Source organism: Zootoca vivipara, chromosome 2 (assembly GCF_963506605.1).
Source record: "Zootoca vivipara chromosome 2, rZooViv1.1, whole genome shotgun sequence".
NCBI lineage: Eukaryota > Metazoa > Chordata > Lepidosauria > Squamata > Lacertidae > Zootoca > Zootoca vivipara.
The window spans coordinates 120,529,107-120,554,119 of record NC_083277.1 but is presented as its reverse complement, the minus strand read 5'-3'; the positions used below and the strand labels follow the sequence as shown (position 1 = coordinate 120,554,119).

The 25,013-nt window shown below is 43.7% G+C and overlaps 2 long non-coding RNA genes across 2 annotated transcripts; both read right to left on the bottom strand.

Annotated features, from left to right (window-relative positions):
- Positions 1 to 406: 406 nt before the first annotated feature.
- On the bottom strand, positions 407 to 2,685 carry LOC118081447 (uncharacterized). The gene is made up of 3 exons (XR_004692079.2): positions 2,128 to 2,685; positions 1,907 to 1,933; positions 407 to 565 (listed from the first exon to the last, which is right to left on the bottom strand). It is a non-coding gene; the product is annotated as an uncharacterized LOC118081447 (long non-coding RNA).
- A 9,983-nt stretch (positions 2,686 to 12,668) lies between these two features.
- On the bottom strand, positions 12,669 to 14,027 carry LOC118076428 (uncharacterized). Its single transcript, XR_004691494.2, has 3 exons — positions 13,796 to 14,027; positions 13,574 to 13,600; positions 12,669 to 12,858 (listed from the first exon to the last, which is right to left on the bottom strand). It is a non-coding gene; the product is annotated as an uncharacterized LOC118076428 (long non-coding RNA).
- Positions 14,028 to 25,013: the final 10,986 nt, after the last annotated feature.

Genomic DNA, 25,013 nt, shown 5'->3' with positions numbered 1-25,013 from the left:
AGCCTAACAACTGCTTCTGTTAGGCCGCCCCTCCTGCTGTGCAGAGCCGACACTCTGCAGTCGCAGCAACCAGGGATGCTGAGGTGATTTCTGAGGTGCAGCTGTAGCTCAGTGGCTTCAAGGGCTTAGACGAATGAGGAGCAGAAATTATGAGCCCCTAAAAATGCTGTGCCCAGGGCAGCCGCCCCTGTGACCGCCCTAATGCTACACCACTGCTGAGATGTGGGTGGTAGTTCAAAATCTGTTCCTGGCTGACTGGGGCTGATCCTTCAAGATCTAACAGCATGGTGATTCCTGACACTTGTCTTGGTTGGAGTGTTCTGACATGGAGCCACATTCAAATTTGCATATGGTACATGAAGGATGAAAGAATAAAGGCAAGCATTTCCCACACATATTTGTTGCAACTAAAATATCTACTTTATTGGTATCATCCTTCAGCAACCAAATCTGTCATTGTTGACATCCAAATCCTACTATAGTCCACAAATTCCTAAGAGACTGCATAGAATACGGTCTTGATTCACAGAGCTATGGCGAGGATCATGCTCTGCAGGTATAGGATCTGGAATGAGAATTGAAGACAAGATTGTTAGTTCCTTTCAGGGACACAGACTCAATAGATGTCCTGTGCACTTTGCAGCTCTGGGCTATCACAGCAAGCCTGCCTCATTGGTTTCAAAGAGGGCATTTCTAGAAAGTCTAAATGATTGTACTTGGAACAGTTCATGGAAGTGACCAGAAGGGTGGCAATTCTGGACATTCAGGACCTGGTGAAAGATGCGTTGTCAAGTCAGGATGGAGCAGTGCCCACAGTGCATGACGGACTCTGGGGTTGCGGCGCTCATCTCACGTTATTGGCCGAGGGAGCCGGGATACAGCTTCCAGGTCATGTGGCCAGCATGACTAAGCCGCTTCTGGCGAACCAGAGCAGCACACGGAAACGCCATTTACCTTCCCGCCGGAGCAGTACCTATTTATCTACTTGCACTTTGAGGTGCTTTCAAACTGCTAGGTTGGCAGGAGCTGGGACCGAGCAACAGGAGCTCACCCCGTCGTGGGGATTCGAACTGCCGACCTTCTGATCGGCAAGCTCTGTGGTTTAACCCACAGCTCCACCCACGTCTCAGGCTATTAAATTAAACATACTGTACATGTAAATGGTCAATTGCAAAAAAAATCAAAAATCCAGCACAATCATATATGATTTTAAAAGATGAAACTACCAAAAATGAAGGGATGGGCAAAAGTTGAAAAGCAAAGTCAGGAGGGTTAAATCAGTGGTGGTCAACTACTTGGGTGGCTCTAATATGGGGGTCAGCAGCCTCTTTCAGTTGTGGGCTGGTCCACCGTCCCTCAGACCATGTGGTGGGCCGGACTGTATTTTGGAGAGGAAAAATGAACGCATTCCTATGCCCCACAAATAACCCAGAGATGCATTTTAAATAAAAACACACATTCTACTCATGTGAAAATACCAGGCAGCTCCCCCAATAAACCCAGAGATGCATTTTAAAATAAAGGACACATTCTACTCATGTAAAAACACACTGATTCCAGAACCGTCAGTGGGCCGGATTGAGAAGGCAATTGGGCTGTATCCGGCCCACGGGCCTTAGGTTGCCTACCCCTGCTCTAATAGATTAGACAAATTCATGGAGGACAAATCTATCATCTGCTACGAATTGCATGGAATTGCAGGTGGGCAGAGTACTGCTGCGCTCATAGGATATTGCAGGCTTCCCAGGGCATCCAGCTGGCAACTGTGGGAACAGGATGCTGGACTGGATGAGACGTTGGCCTGATCCAGCCTGTTCATCTTATCTTCGTAGGGAAGGGTAGGAAGTGGAGGCAGACAGTTTTGCTGATAAATAGTGGTCGATATTTTGAATGCCAAGATACTCACCGGTCCCTTGTTCACCTTCATATGGTTCTAGAGAGAGAAATTAGGAAAGTATGAGAACTCTTTCCCGTCATTGGCAGCCTAGGTTGGCTGAAGTTGTTCTACTGCTCTATTTATTTAAACCTCATGAAAATTCATCAGCATTTTGGTGCCAATTTCCCCAATAAACACATTTTCTTTATCCTTCCATCAGACGAAATGATAAATGAGTGTCAACTACTTACGTGCGGACACCATGGCAAAAGCAACCCAAACAACCAAAAGGAGGACCCAGAATTTCATAATGATCACTGAAGAGGAAAGGAAGATTCTCAAGACTCTTGGAGGGATGTCACAAACTGACGGTTCACCTGGATCCAGCTTCTCTTTCTTATAAAGGCACAACCTTCCAATCAAATTGTGTTGGCTGAGCTGGTGCAGTTTTGGAGCCTTGAACGGATTAGCCAGTAAGTAACCTTTTCCTGTGAAAACACACACACACACCCGGTAAAAATCAACAAGACAGCATGTGATGGTGTGTGCAATGTGCCAGGGGCTATGTGCCCTTTCTTAGGATTAAGTCTTGGTTTTCAACTGCCACTGAATTCAATCTCTGCCTCACTTCCAAGAAGGGACCCTTAGATAAACTAGGGCCAACAGCAAACCAAGTGTTTGTGAAAGCGTTCAAACTCCTTCACACACTGCCAACTGGGAATGTGGCCTTCTGCCTGACATTGCAGCATTTGAGCATCTAAGTAGAGAAGGCCTTTTCTTTTTCCATTTCCCCTTCCCACCACCACACGCTTTTCAAAGTTGTTTTCACCTGTCCCCTTACTCCCCTTCTTCTTTCCACGTTCAACTTGTAACTTGTGCCTTATTCCCTTCTTCAAAACCTGCCACTTTCTTTCATCTCATTTCTGGTTCTTTTACAATCCCTCCCTGCCCCCCGATCAGCTGTCTTTTTTAAAAAATAATTTTTATTGGATTTTACATAGAAAAAAAAGTAAAAAAAGAAAAGATAATAAAAATAGGAAAAATACAGAAAAAAAAGAAAAAGAAAGATTATATAAAACAACATCATCAAATCTTGTCTCCCACAATTCTTCACATATTATATAACAATAGGATGTATAGACATTCTTCAGCTCCAATTCTAAACTTTTTGGACTTCCTCATTCCCCCTTATTGGGTTCTCAATAATATACTCATTCTTGCAGTTTCTAATTCTATATTCCCATTCTCTCTTCCAAATTATAGCTTCTTTTTAAACATTGACCCTTCAGCCTTCACTTTTCCATTTTTACCTTAACATTCTCTACCCTTTATCCAGAAAAAAATCAAACATAACTATTAAAACACTTCACTCCCTTAATATTCCCTCCCACCAGACTAAGTCTACCCCCCTTTCCTTGGAATCGGTGTCTCCAGAGACTTCATCCAGCTCCTTAATATGTTCCAGATTCAGACCATTTTTATCAGTCAATAGGAATTAATACAATTCTCCCTCACCCCACTCCTGCTCTGTCCCAGTCTAAATTTTGCCGAACCCTCTCCCCCTTCTTCTGTATTTCCCAGATTTTGTTTCCAACTCTGTTCTCTATCTTCTGCCCCCCACCTATTTCCTTCTCCCCCTCTCTCACTGGGGTCTTAACCTTTTTGTTTTTTCCATTTTGGGGGGGCTTTTGAAACCTAGCCCTTCCCTGTTTCACTTCTCTCATCAGTGAAACAGTGATTTCTTCTTGGTTCCCTCCCTGCTCCACCTCTCCCACTGATGGAACAGTGATTTCTTCTTCCTTATAAAAAAACAACCATTGATTCAGCAAATTGTCTTTCAAAATTATAGTTCTCCTCATTCTTTTCTGAAGTTTCCCCAAAAATCACATCACAGTGTATGACTTCTTCTGGTCGTTCTTGTTCTCCCTTCTCCTCCTTTCTAAGTTCAGATGTTTCATCTATTCCGATATTCAATACTGGTAATTCCTCAGACCTCTCATCCATATACAGTACATCCAGTTTGGAAATGTGGATCTCCTCTGTCAGTTCCAAAATTGTTTTTAAAATCAACGTCTTCCACTGTGTGTCTTCCATATCAGCATCTAGAAACTTCTCTCCCTCCTCCTCCATGTTTGTGGCAGGCAGGAAGTGTATTATTATTGTCCTTAATTTGTATTACTCAATATTGTGAAAAAAGGAAAGTTCTGTTTGGTCTGAATCCTGCTTCTATTTCTTTCCTTCTTCTTTTTCTTTTAACTCCCAGATCCAAGTCAGTACTGAGCAGCCTTGAAGTTTGCTATTGAAACAAATCCTCTTTATTTAGCTGCAGCTCTCAGTCTCTCACTCTCAGGCAGACACATTCCTTTCTATTGTGACGTCACAAAGAGAGCTAGTCGAGTCTTCCTTTGACCCGGTTCCAAGTTCACAGGGGGGCTCTTCCTCAACAAATACACTTCCGGTTCACCGCGCTGGCGATGTTTAAGTATGTTTTAGCTGGCGATGTTTAAGTATGTTTTAGCTTTTCCCCTTACTCTGCCTTGGGGAAAAGTCCTTAAAGCAGTATTTCAAGATAGTCCAAGCTACTGCATCGCACAGTACCCATTTTGGGGGGGGGGCTGACTTCCCTTTTAAGCCTCCTCCCAGCGCCAAATTCTTAATCCCAATCAATAAATTTTAGCTTGCTTTTTCCAAATCTTGACTTTTTTAGGAAGAATCCACCGCTTGCAGGCTGCAGGCTAGGGGCTTCGCTTCATGGAGGTGGCGATGGTGCCCAAAATGGCTCCCGTGACTGCCACTCCGCTGGCTCTCGGGGGCTCTACTGGCACCCCGGGCAGTGGAGGAGTCACGTTTGGAGCTCTGCCAGGCTTGCTGTGCCCCCGGGACGCTCAACCTGGGGTTTTAACGGGGATCCGCGTGCCCCCACGGATTTTCCCCGCCTCCGCGATGCCAAAAACCTCAGAGACGAGGTTTTTTCCGCCTTCTCGCCAGCGCAGTGAACCGGAAGTGTATTTGTCACTAATATCAAAGGTTTATAAATATTATCTTGCTTTCAGATTCCCTTCTGGCCTTTTGCCCCCAGACCTTTTTCCTTCTTCCTCTGAACTTCTGTCTTGTGGCCACTTGTCCTCGACATGAAAGGTGTTGCTGGTGGCGGCATTGGCCCTGTCCAAAGGCTATGGCCTGGGGAGGGGCTGGGGTATGCAAGTGAGGAAGCACTGGGCAGACTGTGACATTGTGACCCACCTGAAAGTGACCCAAAGCCAACAGCTTAGTCCTGGCCCAGCCCACTCTTTCAGGAGCAATGGTCTAGCCTGCAGGTCAGTGGTCCTCTAAGGGTGTAGCACATCACACTGGTTTGGCGGGAGAGGATGGGAAGTGCGGGGAGAAGAGTCAAAGACGACAATCAAAGAAATATTTCAGTGTAGTATAGTATGGATGATTTTTTATATATGTATTTACAGACTATGGATAGATTCCCCCCCCCCCCAAAAAAAATCAAGTACTGCTAGGAGTTGTTTCTTTCGGTTTTCCAATACATTTCTTACCAATGAAAAAAATGGTGTGGCGCAAGCCAATTTTTATACTGAAAGTTTGAGGACCACTGCTCTAGGTACACATGATGCAATATAGGACATGCTCTAACATCTTTCTCGTGAAGCATTCTGTTCAGGAACATATCTGAATGCTGCAGGCAGCTAAGCCTAAAGGCCAAGGAGTTGTAAAGGCCCATCTAAAGAAAGAAGAAAGAAAGAAAGAAAGAAAGAAAGAAAGAAAGAAAGAAAGAAAGAAAGAAAGAAAGAAGAAAGTGTTCACAAGATGTCTAAAGAAACGGAGGAATGGTTCCTGCCCAAACTTTACTGGTAGGGAATTCCACAGGGTAAAACTCAGTCCGTAGCGAAGGCCAGCCGCGGTGGCGGCGGTGAGGGCCTGATCGTAAGTCGAAGAAATTTGTAAGCGCGCCCCCATTTTTCCCCTTCGTAACTCGAAAAATTTGTATGTCGAGTCGTTCATATGTCGAGGTACCACTGTACCTAACCAGCACAATGGTGGCACCAGAGAGCGCGCCAACACCCACATCTCCATCCTAACATACCAATGATGTTGCTATTAACATTGGCAACATTGCTACTAAACCTTATACCCAACAATCGTACCACAAAGGCTCTCCACACTGTGTTGCTGATCACCAGAAGGAACTCACTAATATCATCAAGATAAAAATATGCCGCACCAAGTTCAGATACCTAGGGGTACAAATAACCAAAAACCTCAACAAATAATACCTACACAACTACAAGCTTCTGTGGCGACAAATAAACAAAGACCTAAAGAGATGGAACAATATGAATTTCACTCTCTCAGACAAAATGGCCATGATCAAAATGATCACCCTCCCAAAATTAACCTACCCATTCCAAACCCTCCCAATCTGGATTTCCCCAATCCAACTTCGCAGGTGGCAGAGAAAACTACACTCTTTTATCTTCTCACATAAAAAACCCAATAATAAGCACCAAATACCTGCACCTCCCCACCTCACAAGGAGGATGGGGAATCCCCAACATAGAAACATATTACAGAGCTAACCAAATACGACATATAATCCCATATATACTGGAGGACGAGACAAAACAATGGATACATCTAGAGAGGGACTCAATCGAAAGTATCTGCACCACAACATACCCATTCCTCCCAAACAAACTAAGGAAAATTCCCACAACACTTCATAGGTACACACAAACCATGTTCAAAGCATGGAAAACAGAAACAGGCAAACTATCTCCAACCCCATCCCCTTGGCTTACTGCCCATTATTCCACCATGCAGCACAAAATCTCCAGACAAAAACCTGGCAAACCAAAGGCTTATATCGCCTAATACAGTGTTTCTCAACCAGTGTGCCTCCAGATGTTTTGGGACTACAACTCCCATCATCCCTAGCTAGCAAGACCAGTGGTCAGGAATGATGGGAGTTGTAGTCCCAAAACATCTGGAGGCACACTGGTTGAGAAACACTGGCCTAATAGACTTTTATAAAGATAACAAACCTCTGTCAACACAAGAAATACAGTTACAGGTAGGTAGCCGTGTTGGTCTGAGTCGAAGCAAAATAAAAAAAATTCCTTCAGTAGCACCGTGTATCTGAAGAAGTGTGCATGCACACGAAAGCTCATACCAAAATATAAACTTAGTTGGTCTTTAAGGTGCTACTGAAGGAATTTTTTTTATTTTACAAGAAATACAGGATAAGCTAGAAGACACCCAAATACCCTGGTTAACACAACACCAACTACATGCCCTCTTAAACAATCCAGCAGTAAAATCAGCAGCAACCAGGCCCCTGACAACCTTCAAAAACCTCCTCCTAAAAACAAAGGGACACGGCAAAGGGATGGTATCTGCAATATATATAATACTGTACTACTCCAAAATCCCACGAATCCCCTAGACACAATCAAAAGACAATGGGAAGATGACATAGGCTACGAGATTAACCCCATTCAATGGACCAGAATGTGGTCTAAACCCCCCTTTAAATCCATATCAACAAAAAGGAAAGAACTCACTCTGAAACTCACCTACAGGTGGTACCTAACACCAAGAAAACTAGTGCTAATATGCCCAGGAACCTCACTAAATGCTGGAGAGCGTGCACCTCAACAGGCACATATTTCCACATGTGGTGGGAGTGCCCCAAAATCCAACTATTCTGGACAGCAACCATAAGAGAAATATGTAAAATAACCAAGCAAATATTAGAAATAACCCCAGAACTGGCCTTGCTAACATCTTCCAAGACAATAATGCCCACCTACACCACAAAGAACTCATAACTCACCTACTCTCAGAAACCAGAAACACCATAACCAGACACTGGAGAGACCTGTGAGAAGTAAGCATGGACCAATGGTACCAAACAGTATGGGAAACAGCCTTACTAGAAAAATTAACCAATAAGCTGAAACTGACATGGGGACAAATAGAAGATGACGACTTCACGCCGGTATGGTCCCCTTTATCACATACACAGCCCAACAAGGCAATGACAAAAATCCACCAATAGCATACAAATCAATATGGCTAACCTGATCCAAAATACCCACCTACTCCACTCTCACATGAAACAAAGACCACCACAGCCAATCACAAATGAACAACCATATCCTAGGCCAACCCCAACATCTCTCACCACCAAAGGAACATAAGCGAACAGCAGAGAAGCTACACAAGCGGCGCTGACAACACCCCTGACATATATTAAGTAAAATAGAAACATCGTCACCCGACCCCACCCCCACCCACCCTCCCCTCATCTACCTCTTTTCCCGTTTTCTTCCCACCCAATGTCTCAACAATTGAAACTGATTTGTAAAAATGATATGAGAGACATTGCACATATCTTTGTAAACCAAGAAAACCTTTAATAAAACAAAAAGAAAAAAAACAAAAAAAAACCCCTGTGGTGGACCTACATTTTTGGGTTCCTGAAGCTTGAACCGTTATGGGGGCCCCTTCACAACCAGCAATGAGGGCTGGGTAATCACTGCTATCCTCTTCAATGGGGTTGCTAGCCCACCTAATAGTATGCTAAGAAACCTAGTGGCATCTTATATGCATGTTTCATTTATTTGAAAGCTGCATTTGATTCAATCTCTCCAACAAGACTGTGGGACAAGTTGAATTCTTCAGACATAGATAAAAAATTACTCCTTCTGATCAAATGTCTGTATAGAAGCACCAAGCTGAAGGTGTGATACTCCACTAATGGGCACCTCTCAGAATCAATAAGCTATTAAAGGAGTTAAGCAAGGCTGTACTTTAGCTCCAACACTGCTTAATTTATGAATAAATGACATTGTCAACAGTCAAACATCCCTGGAGTTTCATGCTCCTAAATTGGCTGCAAATGCCATCTCAGTCCTACTATATGCAGGCGATGCAGTACTCCTATCCCAAACAAAAGTAGGCCTAAAAAGATTGATGAGGGCACTCACAGGATACTGCCAAAAAGAACAACTGGCTGTGAATTACAATAAAACCAAAGTCATGGTGTTCTCCAGAAACCATAGGGTCTCTAGATGGCAAATGGATAATAAGACAATTGAATAAGTTTAAGTAATTAAATATTTTTGACTTGCTTTTCAGTCAACAGGGTCCTGGATTACATAAAGGTCTGAATTACATAAAGCGAAAAGCGTCTCAAAGTGCCAAAATTTTATTGCGTTTTTTCTACACAAAATGCAGTAGCCACATACCCTCAGCACTAGAAGTGTTCAAAGCTAAACCCCTGTGCCAGCTACTACATGGGTCACAGATTTGGACTAATGCACACCTTGACTCTATAGAAACCGTTCAGTCCAAGTTCTGAAGGCAAATTTTCTCTGTGTTGTCTTGTGTTCCAAACAATTCATTGCGCTTGGAGGCCAACCTTCCCTCAGTTGAATCACAAATTTGGTACAGGACAAACAAAAAATAAAAATAAATTCCTTCCAGTAGCACCTTAGAGACCAACTAAGTTTGTCATAGGTATGAGCTTTCGTGTGCATGCACACTTCTTGAGTGAACATGGATATTTGCTGAAGGAAAAAGCAAGCACGTGAAATAAACCTCTAGAACGCTGATTTGTCTTCTATCTATGCATTGTGGCACACCAACAATGTGTTTCACTTCATGTTGGCTTTTTTTACATAGTTGCTTGTTTCGTAATTGGTACAAGATAATTAACTTACCGGTATTGGCTTTGTCTTAATTTAACCTCCACTGATCTATTACCCTTAATATTGCAAGACTGTCACGAGAGTGCTTGGACCAAAACTGTTACTCGAAAGCTCTACTCCTCTGGTTTATCACCCCAACAGTTGGCAAAGAATTTAATTAGACAGCGCCTATATGACATTGAGCAACAGAATAATTTAGCCACCATAAGAAAATTTTGTCCGTGGTACAATTTCCCCCCTTCTAGTCTCCTCCACAAACCCGTGTCCTATCTGCAAAACTTGTTGTTTTAAAATACAGGCGTGCCTTCACCTATGCAAGATTGAACATACTACTGTCGGTGGTTCTCAAGGGATGCTTCTGTCAAATTCCTCATGAAAAATGATTGTCCATGGGGCTTCCGGTTGACCACGCCATCTTGCTCAGACAGGGGTCCGCACAGCGGAGCGGACCTCGGCGCTTCAGAGGTGGAGGGAATCGTTCCAGCGAAACGAAACCTCCTTAAAAGCCCCAAATCGTGCTTTTTGGGGACAGATTTTGCCTGGCGGCGCCAAAAGCGGGCTCTCTCCTCCCCGGATCGGCTTTGTTTAAGCCCCCGAGAGCGAGGAGTTGAACCGCGGCGGACAGGCTGACATTGCTGCTCTGAGAGTGCGAAGCTGCGAGTCTGGGAAGTGGAGGTGGCCAATTCTTCAAAGAACATTCAGCAAATGAATAGACTGTGAGTAATTTGGATTCTTTGGAATGTAAATTAAGGCAACAATTTGGACCTGGGAGAGAGGGGAAAAGAGGAAGCCACCCCCCCCCCACGGTAACATAAGAGACAGTAAACAGAAACCCGAAGCCGTAAACAGAAGATTTTAACTTAAAAGGATTCCTCAAAGGCATCAAAGAGAATCTCCCCTAAATGCAGGGTAAAAGGGGAGAGAGACTGTTGTGATTGCCCTGCAGAATGAAGTTAAGACTAAGAAAGACCTTTCTTTTTCTCGGGAGCCGGCAGCCCAGAAAACCCAGTGAGCTGACCAGGATTTATAGTTAAATTTTATTTCTATCTTTATCTCTGGACTTTTTGGGAATTTTTTTTTGGTTTATATGCTTTTGAAATGTGAGTTCGAACTTTATTTTTAAGAATGCAGCCAGCTTGTTAAAATGGAGTCGAGAAAATAGACTGCGATCATATTCCACCCCATGTGACAAGTTTTGACCTTGACAGGACTGAACTATGTCAACAAAAAGGTACCCGCCTGAGTTTCAGCGGACTGTTTTGACCTTAATGTGGGAAACAAGAATAGAACTATGTCAAGAGGAGACACAACGGCTAGTGTTACAGCAACAACTCCAGATTGTGATGACAGAATATGATTTCCTAGAAGATGAAGCTTTTGAAACTGAAGAAGATGAATGTGAGAATGACAATGATGACGACTGTGATGATTTAACACAAAATGAAGCCCATCACGAAAAAAATGATGATTTTACTCTACAAAAAGTTGGATGGAGTGCCTCCCCTTCGAGGGGGGCACGACTGGATTTACTGGAACTCCAGAATGACCACAGGGAAGAAGGAAAAATTAAGCAGAGAAGAGAAGAAGCTCAGGGGTCTGATATGGAGGCCTGGATGGCAAAAGACTGCAAACAGGGGGTGGGGTGAAGGGAAAGTGAAGTGGTGATTGTAAGGATGGGTTAATAGGACTATAACTGGACTGCTGACTATGGAACTTGCTGGATTGGAGGGGTGGAGCAGGTACTCGGGGGGAGTAAGGTTAGTTTGGGAATAGTTATAGGTTTAAAAAGTGAATTGATTCTGGAAAAAGGTGAAAATATGGAGGCCTATAGAGGGGTAAAAATTAGGCACGGGAAGAAAAAATGGGAGTTTGATTTCTCAGTGATTGGACAATAGACGAAAATGATAATAGTTTAAAAGTGGTATAAGATATAAAGGTGTATGTTATAAAATATGAACTATGAAACTGTTGAAGATGATAAATAAGGGAGGAAAACCGGGGAAGGGTGGGAGGGTGGGGAAGCCCACAAAATATGGTTTAACAATTATGAATTTAACAATTATGATGAATTTTTTTTTTTGTCTTTTTTCCTTTTTGTCTTTTTTTTTCCTCTTCTCTTTTTTCTCTTTTTCTCTTTTTGTATTTTCTTTTTTTTTTTGGTATGACAATAGATGGTTGGATGGATGAACTCCTGCGTACTGCCCTGGTTCACTGGAGCTCCCTGGTGGCAGGGGGGGGCTTGGGGGGCAGGGGAGGGGGAGGAGGACAGAAACCCAATCATAAAATGGACCACTTCTGACTGATCACCTGCGTGGGATACTTCTGTGGCAGGGGAGGACCCATGGAGGGGGGTGGGAAGAAGGTGGAAAAGGTGTTTATGTATGTACCATTTTTTGTAATTTGTAAAAACCAATAAAAATTATGTTAAAAAAAAAAGAAAAGAAAAATGATTGTCCATGCGGAGACAGCAGTTATCGAATCTGTAGCGCCCGTACCACTAGCTTGCTCTCTTTATAAAGACCCCTCTCCTTTCATCCACAGCTACAGGGTCCTTCCTTTTTGCAGACCAAGATTACCAGGTGACAGAAAACACGGCCCACCTATTCATATGTTTTATTTTTGATCAAGGACAGTTATTAACTCTTTCATTTGTATAGTTGCAAATTCTCAGAATGTTTTTAGTATAGCCAACCATCTAGCTATATCTATATTTTATTGTACTTGATTCCGTTGCTATGGCTTATGGCTGATGTAAAGAAATATTTTTATCCATCTGTCTTCTTGTTTTACAGTTGCACAACAAACCACCACCTTTTTAAAAAAATAACTACTACATCTCAGATTTTGATTAAAATCATTGTACTGGATTATTTCACATGATAAAGTCACGGGAGTGAGTAAAAGAAAAATGTATGTCTTTGTAGTTCAAAATGTGTTCCTGACTGACTGGGTCTGATCCTTCAAGATCTAACAGCATGATGATTACTGGCACTTGTCTTGGTTTCTGAAGAGTTTTCACATGGTATGTGAAGGATGGAAGAATAAAGTCAAGGATTTATCACACATTGCAACTAAAATGTTTACTTTATTGGTATCACCATTCAGTGTTTATCTGCACAAGGATTTTCAAGCTGAAGGAAATCTTGTCAACATCCAAATCCTACTAGCCCCAAAATAAATCACAAATTCCTAAGAGACGGCATAGAATACGGTCTTGATTCACAGAGCTATGGTGAGGATCATGCTCTGCAGGTATAGGATCTGGAATGAGAGATGAAAATAGGATTGTTAGTTCCTTTCAGGGACTCCATGGATATCCTGGGCTCTTTGCAGCTCTGGGCTATCACAGCAAGCCTTACAGGAAAGCCTTACAGGAAAGTCTTGCACATCAAAGAGGGCATTTCTAGAAAGTCTAAATGATTGTACTTGGAATACTTGGTCATGGAAGTAACCAGAAGGGTGTCAATTTGAGACCTGGTGGAAGATGTGTTGTCCAGCCAGTTGGGAGCAGTGCCCACAGTGCTATTAAACTAAACATACATGTAAATGGTCAATTGCCAAAAAACATCCAGCACAGTCATATATGATTTTAAAAGATGAAACTACCAAAAATGAGGGGATGGGCAAAAGTTGAAAAGCAAAGGCAAGAGGGTCAAATCAGTGATGGTCTTGGATGGCTTGGATCCAAACACTTGGATGGCTCTAATAGAGGATTAGACAAATTCATGGAGGACAAATCTATCATCTGCTACGAATTGCATGGAATTGCAGGTGGGCAGAGTACTGCTGTGCTCATAGGATATTGCAGGCTTCCCAGGGCATCCAGCTGGCAACTGTGGGAACAGGATGCTGGACTGGATGAGACGTTGGCCTGATCCAGCCTGTTCATCTTATCTTCATAGGAAAGGGTAGGAAGTGGAGGCAGACAGTTTTGCAGATAAATGGTGGTCGACATTTTGAATACCAAGATACTCACCGGTCCCTTGTTCACCTTCATATGGTTCTAGAGAGAGAAAATCGGAAAGCTTGAGAACTCTTTCCCGTCATTGGCAAGCCTAGGTTGGCTGAAGTTAGTCTACTGCCCTATTTATTTAAACCTCATGAAAATTCATCAGCATTTTGGTGCCAATTTCCCCAATAAACACATTTTCTTTATCCTTCCATCAGACGAAAGGATAAATGAGTGTCAACTACTTACGTGCGGACACCATGGCAAAAGCAACCCAAACAACCAAAAGGAGGACCCAGAATTTCATAATGATCACTGAAGAGGAAAGGAAGATTCTCAAGACTCTTGGAGGGATGTCACAAACTGACGGTTCACCTGGATCCAGCTTCTCTTTCTTATAAAGGCACAACCTTCCAATCAAATTGTGTTGGCTGAGCTGGTGCAGTTTTGGAGCCTTGAACGGATTAGCCAGTAAGTAACCTTTTCCTGTGAAAACACACACACACACACACGGTAAAAATCAACAAGACAGCATGTGATGGTGTGTGCAATGTGCCAGGGGCTATGTGCCCTTTCTTAGGATTAAGTCTTGGTTTTCAACTGCCACTGAATTCAATCTCTGCCTCACTTCCAAGAAGGGACCCTTAGATAAACTAGGGCCAACAGCAAACCAAGTGTTTGTGAAAGCGTTCAAACTCCTTCACACACTGCCAACTGGGAATGTGGCCTTCTGCCTGACATTGCAGCATTTGAGCATCTAAGTAGAGAAGGCCTTTTCGTTTTCCATTTCCCCTTCCCACCACCACATGCTTTTCAAAGTTGTTTTCACCTGTCCCCTTACTCCCCTTCTTCTTTCCACGTTCAACTTGTAACTTGTGCCTTATTCCCTTCTTCAAAACCTGCCACTTTCTTTCATCTCATTTCTGGTTCTTCTGCCCTCCTGAAATGTTGGACAGTATGTATCATGTTCCTTTGCACCAGTATGTATCATGTTCCTTTGCACCAGGAAAGTTTAAACCAACATTAAGCATAGATAATTTTATCCCAAGCACATAGCCTGTGACACATTGCAATCACATGCTTTCTAGTTTATTTCTGCCAGTGAGGTGTCTTCTGTTTGCTAATCTATTCAGGATGAAACAGTAGTTTCATCAACTCTTCCAGCATGCTGGAATGGTGCTTCATACCTTCATGACTACATGATGAAGGTCCATCAAAAATGAAAACAACAAGGAGGAGGATGGAGGAGGAAGAGCTGGATCCAGACTCAGCTGCAGATTGTTTGTGACTTCCAATTATCTACAAGCAACTTTCCGTGAGCTAGTGCCTTTCAGATATTTTTAGCAGAAAAAAAACCATTAGAAATGATACCTAAGTCAACACATTACCTTACTTTACGACTGATTCAGTGAAGCACAGTGCACAGATTATACAATCCATAGAATATGTGATCAAAGAGGGAAAGCTTGGCAAAGGATTGCAGGTGATGACAATGTGAACAGGAGCTGGAACACATCTTATCTGCAAATGTTGAAGGTAAATTTTCTCTGGATGGGCAGAGAAAATCCAAATGTTTGCTCATCCAGAGAAAATTCACCTTCAATATTTGCAGAGAACTTTTGGCTCAGTACCAGTGTTTCCAGAGATTATGCAGTAAAATCCAACATTTTACAGTATTTGACAGCCAGCATGCCATAGCAAGCAACATTTGAAAACATCTAGAGCAGTGATTGAGTGCACTTCGCAGACAGGCAAGCATTTTGGCTTAGAAAACTGAACTATTTCTTCATTTTTCTTAATTTTCCAATAATAACAGCCAATCAACATATAATCATAATCATATTCCAATCACATGTGACCACATCTGTTTGGTAATGTGGAGTGGCTGCTCTGCTCCCTTTCCCTCCCAGCTCCACATCATGGCATAGCTGTCAAGTTTTCCCTTTTCTCGCAAGAAAGCCTATTTAGCATAAGGGAATTTCCCTTTGAAAAAAGGAGAACTTGACAGCTATGCATCATGGGTGACTCCAAGGTTGGAGCCTTAAATGTAGCTAATGGTTGTGAGGGAGCTAAGGAGGCAGTTGGTGGGTATTGTCTACCTATATCCAAAGCTATAAGATCCAGTTCCTTGGGAAGTTATCAGTTAGTTTGCCAAAAAGTGGCATCACTGTCAGGTGAAGGTGGTTGGGGGGCACACAAAGCTTTGATAGGCAGGGAGCTGAGGTGCCATGGGGAGCGCAGCGGCAGCGGCAGCAGCAGCAGCAGCAGCAGCAGTGGGTGCTTCTACAGTAACTGGTTTTTAAAGGCTCCTTCAGCAGGAAGCACTTAATGAGAAGCTGTGTGGAAGCAGAACAGAATCTCTTTCTGCTTTCCTTTTTCTGAGGCTAGCAGGGGTGATCAAAACTAAATATGATGCCACACTGTAGTAGTGCCAGACACACACACACACCACCCCAAACCACCCCTTAAGCGCAAGAGAGAACTATATTTAAGATCACCAATCCCTTTTGGGTTTCTAACCAATCTAATAATAATGATAATGATAATGATAATGATAATAATAATAATAATAATAATAATAATTTATTTATTTATACCCCGCCCATCTGGCTGGGTTTCCCCAGGCCACTCTGGGCGGCTTCCAACAGAAAAATAAAATAATCTATTAAACATTAAAAGCCTCCCTAAACAGGGTTGCCTTCAGATGTCTTCTAAAAATCTGGTAGCTGTTTTTCTCTTTGACATCTGATGGGAAGGGCGGGCACCACTACCGAGAAGGCCCTCTGCCTGGTTCCCTGCAACTTGGCTTCTCGCAACGAGGAAACCGCCAGAAGGCCCTCGGCACTGGACCTCAGTGTCCGGGCAGAACGATGGGGGTGGAGACGCTCCTTCAGGTATACAGGACCGAGGCCATTTAGGGCTTTAAAGGTCAGCAACAACACTTTGAATTGTACTCGGAAACGTACTAGGAGCCAATGTAGATCTCTAAGTACTGGCATTCCACAGCCACCCTTCGGTATTAAAGTGTCTGACTTTGCCACATGCTTGATAGCTTGGTCAAATACAGGGCATACGCTGAATGATCAAATCTTTATTATTTTAGTAACATATAACAAATTCTTATATAGTTTGTTTTCAGTAGCAGTGTTTGGATCCTTTGGATTTCAAAGCATTGCTGATAACTCTAGTCCTCATGCACATCTTAATCCTCCCACGTGCTATCCCTTGTTCCTTCACCTTCCACGCTGCTCTTTCCCTCACACACCTGTTCTAACCACCTCCCACACCTTCAGCTAATCAGCACACCCCAAAATTCCATCCCTCCCTCACCCCCCCTTGCAGCTCACCTGGTATCTTACAAATTATACAAATAACCTGTACAATGTTTTAGCCTATATCTCTTAATAAGCAAACCTGTGCAAGTTAGTTACAATGACGAACACCACATAGGGCTGGCCCAACCACAAGGTAGAATGAAGCAGTTGCCTTGGGCTGTTGAATTCCATGGGGCTGAGCCCCTGAAGTTGCCACTCCTGCCACCACCGCCAGGGTCACATGGCAGCCTCTTGCAAATCTTGCTGTGCTGGGACCCCAGTAAACAAGGCTTCGGCAGAAGCAGGGGCGGATGTGGCACCTTTCCATTTTGCCTCAGGTGGACACCCCTGACACCACAAGTATGTTTTGTGACATATGTTTCAGAAAAGCCCTCTTTAACTTTTTGAAGGGCCTGGTTCCTGCCTTGCTTCAGCAGGCTGAGCGTGGCATGGTGCCTGAGGGTTGCACAACCTACAACTCCATTTACATTTCACTAAAGGATCTCATGTGGTTAGATGGTGTTGTTACCAATTGCTACTACTATGGAATGGTCACTGAGCTTTTTTCTTCTTCCCCATTTCATTGTGATTTGACCCCACTGCTTTCAACATTTTCTCTTGCAGTGTTTGTCAGTCTATTGGCATAGGCACACTTATAATTAATACACCACTTGATGATAAATCACTTCAAAGTGGTTTCCAAAGCAGTTTAATGGAATAGCTTTGCCACCAAGTGGCCAAAGAGAAACTATTACGTACCCTTTTTCCAGGGATAGTCCCGGAATTACAGAAGCTTTCCTGGTTTCTGCGTTTTCCTTTTTCCTTCCTTCCACATCTCTGAGAACGTGTGTGTGTGCAAAAAGAGTGTCCTGTTTATCTTGAAAATAAAATACCTGCACCAAATGAAGGAAAGGGTGCTGCTGGAGTACGAAGCCCTTACTAAAACATTGAAGAAAAAGGTCAGCAACCCACTTTCCATTCTTCAATTGCAGGTGACCGGTATAGATATGCATACGCCGTCTATGTGTTCAGTGAGATCAAATGGGGGAGAAGCATCCTGATGTAGAATAGGATGTCCCTATTTTCTTCAGAGAAATGTTGGAGGGTATGCTATTAAGGAATTTACCTATGACAGGGTTGTGGTTTTCAACTGCACCAAGTAATGATTCTGCTATGCCTGAGAATGGGAGCTGTGGGAGCAAATGGAGCTGTGGAGCAAATGGAGCTGTGTCCTTGCACCTAAAATAAATCAGGCAAGGCCAAGCAGCCACTGAGTTTGAGGCACGGCCAAAATAAACACCAGTTGACTCCCCTAATCCCTGCTGTAGTCTGCTCTGTCCTCAAAATCTGTATACATTTTCCCCTGACTCTGTCCGCAAAGTTAGTTTTTTTTTACAGTAGACCGAGGGTTGAATTAGATGGGTTTTGAGGCCACTTCCAAGGGTTGCAGTAGAGCCGTCTTTCCCATAGGGCTTAGTGGTGCATTGCGCCAGGGTGCTGGCCTCTCAGGGGTGCCCCAGCAAGTGCGGGAGTTGCGTGGCTTTGCCGGCAGCCTCCCCTTTCCCTGCACGCTCACCAGCTGTGCCCCACCAACCATAAGGCTAGCAGGCATTGCAGCTTCCCTCCCAGGCCTCCTTGGGAGGAGAATAATCCCTGCCTAGTCTTAGGATGAGGCTTGGGAGGGGCACAACTTCACTCCCAAGCCTCTGCGAGGATCGCTTTCCCGCAGCCGCATGGGGGAGAGTTGTGCCCCCCCCCAGAGGACTGGCAGTGCGCATCTACGGCCACCCCAACACTATCCGTGGTAATGTGGGGGTGCTGGGTGGGTATTTGCACCCCAGCGCCGCATCTGCTAAAGACGGCCCTGGGTTGCAGAGTAGGTTTTGTCTCACTACACTGAAGACAAACACAGTTGTAAATTTTAAATGGGATTTTTACTTAGTATCAACAAGCATTTCTGGATTTGACAGCAGTATGGAAATAAGGCAAAAGAGAAACTAGTACAGACAATTTAGGAAGGCCACTTATCTTTCTGTTCCTAGGTACGTGGCCTATTTCTTGTCTGATTTTCTCTCAGTGCAGTGCGTCCTTATTAAAGGCTGTTGCTTATTCTGATATCAGCCCTATGGTTCTCTTAACAATTAATGAAAATGGATTGACTGCTATTCAAAGAACAGAAAGCAATGTGAGTCAAACATTTTTTTTTTAAGGAAATGGTCATTTGAAATGAAAATATTCTTCTCTGAGCATATTTTACAATATATTCTCTAATCTTCAGTTGTGGCATTGAAGAAAAAGAAACTTTGAGCGAGCCCTCAATGGAAAGAAGCACATTTTTTGCAAAAAGTATACTTTGGTCCTTAGCCAATGAAAGCGTCATTTGAAAGCTTCTGTTTGCTTTTTGCTTTTTTGTGAGCAGGATTATTTCTGATTAATTAACTGGTTCATGACACATATCCCATAAGTTCTGATTGGTCCTCATTGTCTTTATAGGCCAGCAGAAGCACTCGGCTCACCAGTTCTTCCCAGCGGTCCTTGAGCCTCTCCATCCACCTGGAAGCCTCTGCCTGTTCCCTGATTGTAGCTCTCCGAGGATGAATATGTGGCTCCCTCTCCTGCTTGCAGGCTTCACATTTGTTTTGGTGGAGGCAGGTAAGTTCTGTTTGTGAGCACCTTCTCTTTGGCTCCTCAGTCAACAGTAACGTCTCCTGGCTTTACTACAATAGCCATGTTCAATCTTGTGCTTTAGATGGGGCTTCAGTTCAACAATTTATAGTCGTTTGCTTACCTTTTGTGAGGAGAAGAAGAAGAAGAAGAAAAAGAAGAAGAAAAAGAAGAAGAAGAAGAAGAAGAAGAAGGAGGAGGAGGAGGAGGAGGAGGAGGAGGAGGAGGAGGAGGAGGAGGAGGAGGAGGATTAAGAGAAAAGAGAGAGATTGAAGCAGAAGGCTTTTGGCAAACAACAGGTAGCAGACTCAGAAATCTGAAAAGCTTAGTGGCTTTTGTTTTAATGTGAAAAGGCAATACCTTGCAAAATAAATGTGTAGTAGAAGTTGAAGAGTTTCTTCAAACCTTTATTTTCAAAGATGAACTGCATCTAATTTCTTCCCACCCCTCATCCCTACTTGAGATCAGTTTTTTGGAGGAAACCAAGAGAGAAAGCACTGCAAATAACAAGGCCAGTGGAAGTGATGATATTCCAGCTGAAATATTTAAAATTTTAAAAGATGATGCTGTTAAGGTGCTACACCCAATATGCCAGCAAGTTTGGAAAACTCAGCAGTGGCCAAAGGATTGGAGAAGATCAGTCTACATCCCAATCCCAAAGAAGGGCAGTGCCAAAGAATGCTCCAACTACCGCACAATTGCGTTCATTTCACACGCTAGCAAGGTTGTGCTTAAAATTCTACAAGGCAGGCTTAAGCAGTATGTGGACTGAGAACTCCCAGAAGTGCAAGCTGGATTTCGAAGGGGCAGAGGAACCAGAGACCAAATAGCAAACATGCGCTGGATTATGGAGAAAGCTAGAGAGTTCCAGAAAAGCAACTATTTCTGCTTCATTGACTACGCAAAAGCATTTGACTGTGTCGACCACAGCAAACTATGGCAAGTTCTTAAAGAAATGGGAGTGCCTGATCACCTCATCTGTCTCCTGAGAAATCTCTATGTGGGACAAGAAGCTACAGTTAGAATGGGATATGGAACAACTGATTGGTTCAAAATTGGGAAAGGAGTACGACTAGGTTGTATATTGCCTCCCTGCTTATTAAACTTATATGTAGAATTCATCATGCGAAAGGCTGGACTGGATGAATCCCAAGCTGGAATTAAGATTGCCGGAAGAAATACCAACAACCTCAGATATGCAGTTGACACAACCTTGAAGGCAGAAAGTGAGGAGGAATTAAAGAACCTTTTAATGAGGGTGAAAGAGGAGAGCGCAAAATATGGTCTGAAGCTCCACATCAAAAAACCAAGATCATGGCCACTGGTCCCATCACCTCCTGGCAAATAGAAGGGGAAGAAATGGAGGCAGTAAGAGATTTTACTTTCTTGGGCTCCTTGATCACTGCAGATGGTGACAGCAGTCACGAAATTAAGACGCCTGCTTCTTGGGAGAAAAGCAGTGACAAACCTAGACAGCATCTTAAAAAGCAGAGACATCACATTGACTACAAAGGTTCATATAGTTAAAGCTATGGTTTTCCCAGTAGTGATGTATGGAAGTGAGAGCTGGACCATAAAGAAGGCTGGTCGCCGAAGAATTGATGCTTTTGAATTATGAATTATGGTGCTTGAGAGTCCCATGGACTGGAAGAAGATCAAACCTATCCATTCTGAAGGAAATCAGCCCTGAGTGCTCACTGGAAGGACAGATCGTAAAGCTGAGGCTCCAATACTTTGGCCACCTCATGAGAAGAGAAGACTCCCTGGAAAAGACCCTGATGTTGGGAAAGATTGAGGGCACTAGGAGAAGTGGACGACAGAGGATGAGATGGTTGGACAGTGTTCTTGAAGCTACGAACATGAGTTTGACCAAACTGCGGGAGGCAGTGCAAGACAGGAGTGCCTGGCGTGCTCTGGTCCATGGGGTCACGAAGAGTCGGACACGACTAAACAACTAAACAACAACAACAACAACAAGAGAGAATCTTGAGTGAATAACCAAGAAACCAGGCTATGTCTTCGGCAGTATATAAACTCAATAAATAATAATAATAATACAGCCTGAGGGCCAAAGACAAAGCAGCCCATTGAGCACTTAGCAGGTAGGAAAATCAAGGGATTCCTTCTGAAACTGCAAAAGCAATAAAGGAAGGAGAAGTAGATTAAAACTAGGGGGTACTTGCCTTCAGTGAATTACTACAAAGGCGCTCTTGGAGGAAACTGATTTTCTAGATCCATTTCTATCAGGGTTTAGGTTTGGTTTTGGCACAGAAACTGCTTAGGTTTGTCAGGAGAGAGGCAGCTATCTTCTGGAGAGCAGTGGTGTGCAGTGAAATTTTTCATAGGGGAACAGATAGGGTTGTATGTAGAGTTGCGGACCTCAAGGGTCATCCAGTCCAACCTCCTGCAAGGCAGGAATCTCCACTCAAGCATCCCTGACAGATGCCTAAAAACTTTCCACAGCCTCCCAATGAAGTCCATTCCCCAGCCGGTTAATTTGCCAGTTCCTAGCAGCTTGCAAAAAGAAGAAAAGTTTGGCTTTGCTTTGTTTGTTTTTTAAAAAAGAACTCCAGGCATAACCCCCCCCCCCTTTAATTAAAATACCATTTTTAACACACACTGCCTTTCTTCATCATTTCCCTTTCTATGACCATGTTGTTATTGGTTGTTGCATGTTGCTCCTGATCCTTCAGCTTCTGGCAGATGGAGGCTGGAGTTTATTAAAAATACCATGCTTTCAACACACACACACACACACACACACACACACAGAGAGAGAGAGAGAGAGAGAGAGGAGAGAGAGAGAGAGAGAGAGAGAGAGAGAGAGGAGGGAGGAAGTGAGATATTAAGGTTGCATGGATCTTGTCTTCTACCCCCACCCCATAGGTACTTCAGGCTTTCCAACTGCTCTTCCTTAAAAATTGAAGGAGAAGGGGCTGCAGTTCTGCTTCAAGCAGCCCCTTCCTGCTCATTGTGTGTATTGCTCTGCAGGGTCCTGCAGTTTTGCAGCCTTTGCAGAGATAATGAATGAGAGAGGGGGACAGGCACATGCACATACATACAAGGAGCCTGGAGACACTGGCTAAGCAGGTACACATCCTGCTGGGAACTCTCACTAGTTCATAGACTAGACTGTTGGAGAGGCTGTCCAGATTAGGGGTGGGTGCCACTGCTTTGGGATGGTTCTGGTCCTCCATGGATGGTAATTTCAAGAGGGTGATGTTTAGGAAGTGCTCTTAGAGCCTTCAGGGTACAATTTTATCCCCCTGGCTGTTTAACATCTACATAAAACCACTGAGTGGGGTCATCCACAGATTTGGAGTACATTGTCAGCAATATGCTGGTGACACTCCGCTCTGCTTCTCCTTCACACCTGCAGGTGGGGCAGTCGATGTGCTGGAGTGGACCATTGTCTTATCTTGGTACTGGACTGGATGAGAGCCAAGACACTGAAGCTCAATCCAGATAAGACTGGGGCACTGTTAGTGGGCCGTTCCCTAGACCGGATGGATGGGAAGTGGCCTGCTCTTGATGGGGTTAGGTTGCTGACCAGGGCAAGACAGTTTGAACGTATTACACTGATCCTGGCCAAACTGTGTTGTTGTTGTTGTTGTTTAGTCGTTTAGTCGTGTCCGACTCTTCGTGACCCCATGGACCACAGCACGCCAGGCACTCCTGTCTTGCACTGCCTCCCGCAGTTTGGTCAGACTCATGTTGGTAGCATCAAGAACACTGTCCAACCATCTCATCCTCTGTCGTCCCCTTCTCCTAGTGCCCTCAATCTTTCCCAACATCAGGGTCTTTTCCAAGGATTCTTCTCTTCTCATGAGGTGGCCAAAGTATTGGAGCCTCAGCTTCACGATCTGTCCTTCCAGGGAGCACTCAGGGCTGATTTCCTTAAGGATGGATAGGTTTGATCTTCTTGCAGTCCATGGGACTCTCAAGAGTCTCCTCCAGCACCACAATTCAAAAGCATTTGAAGCATCCCCTTCATGGATCAATGCATCCCCTTCATGGATCAATGCCTTGTCGTGGCGAAGGGGCTTGAATAACTCAGAGAAGCTATGAGCTATGCCATGCAGGGCCACCCAAGATGGACAGGTCATAGTGGAGAGTTTTGACTAAACGTGATCCACCTGGAGAAGGAACTGGCAAGCCACTCCAGTATCCCTGCCAAGAAAACTCCATGGACAAAGACAACAGGCCAAACTGTACTGGCTGCCAATTAGTTTCTGAGCCCAATTCAAAGTGCTGGTTTTGCCCTATAAAGTCTTAAACAACTTGGTACCACAATACCTCAAGGACCGTCTCTCCCCATGTGAACCAATTCGGACCCTGAGATCAGCATCTGCAAGAGGTGCAGAGGGTGGCAACACAATAATGGGCCTTTTCTGTGGTTCCCTGTTGTAGACTGCTCTCCCCAGGGAGGCTCGCCTGGCACCTTCATTACATATCTTTAGGCACCAGGCAAAAACATTCCTCTTCTCCCACACCTTTGGCTAATTAAGCTATCTTTTGCCTTTGAAGCTGTACATTGGGGAGGGGAGTATTGTTTTTGTTTGTTACTGCCCTGTGATCCTTGGTTGAAGGGCAGTATAGAAATTTAGTGAATAATAATAATAATAATAATACAAAAGGTAACAGGCTACAATCCTTTATATACTTACCTGGAGCTTACACCAATTAACTCAATGGGGTTTACTTCCAAATAGGATTTCCCCAAATCTGATTAAGGATTTCTGCATAATATTTTAGAAGAATGAACTATAAAAGCAAGATGGGTTCAGAGTCTTTTGGTGGGCTTCTCTGATAATTTTGCCAAATAGCAACTTTGAAAATACGGACTTAAGCAAAGCTGAACAATGAACTGGATGTAAATAAGTCCATTATTATAGTGGACAAGCTTTGGCTAGGAGGAGGAGGACAACCAGAAGAAGGGCAATGTATGAACATTTGGAACAATACAGAGTTGTCAAATTTTTGTGTATTCTTTTTAGGTTCCATGAAACAGAGAGGGGAAGCTCCCAATTTCCTCCAAATCATGCCTATGGTGCTACCCTGTGGTCTTGTTTATTCATAGAAGTTGCGCCTCATGGCTGTGTACTCCTGAACTGTGAATTTTTTTCAAGCTGCTAGAGGTGTCAATGGCCAACTCTGTGTAGGGGGAGGATTTGTTGTTTTTGCTTGTTACTATGTTATATATTTCTGTGTGATCCTTGGATGAAATGAGGTATAGAAATTTAAATAATAGTAATAATAATAATTCAGAAGAATACAGAGTTGTCAGGTTTTGTGTATTCTTTTTAGGTTCTGAGAAACAGAGGAGAAGAGCTCCCAGTTACTTCCAGTACATGCCTACATCGCACCTGTGTGGTATCCTGGCTTCAAAGGTCTATAAACGCCGCCGGGTTGAGGACCCTTGGTTCGTGGAATCTTTGGAAGCCGCTAGAGAGACCAGCGGCCTACTCCAATTGAATATGACACTGGGC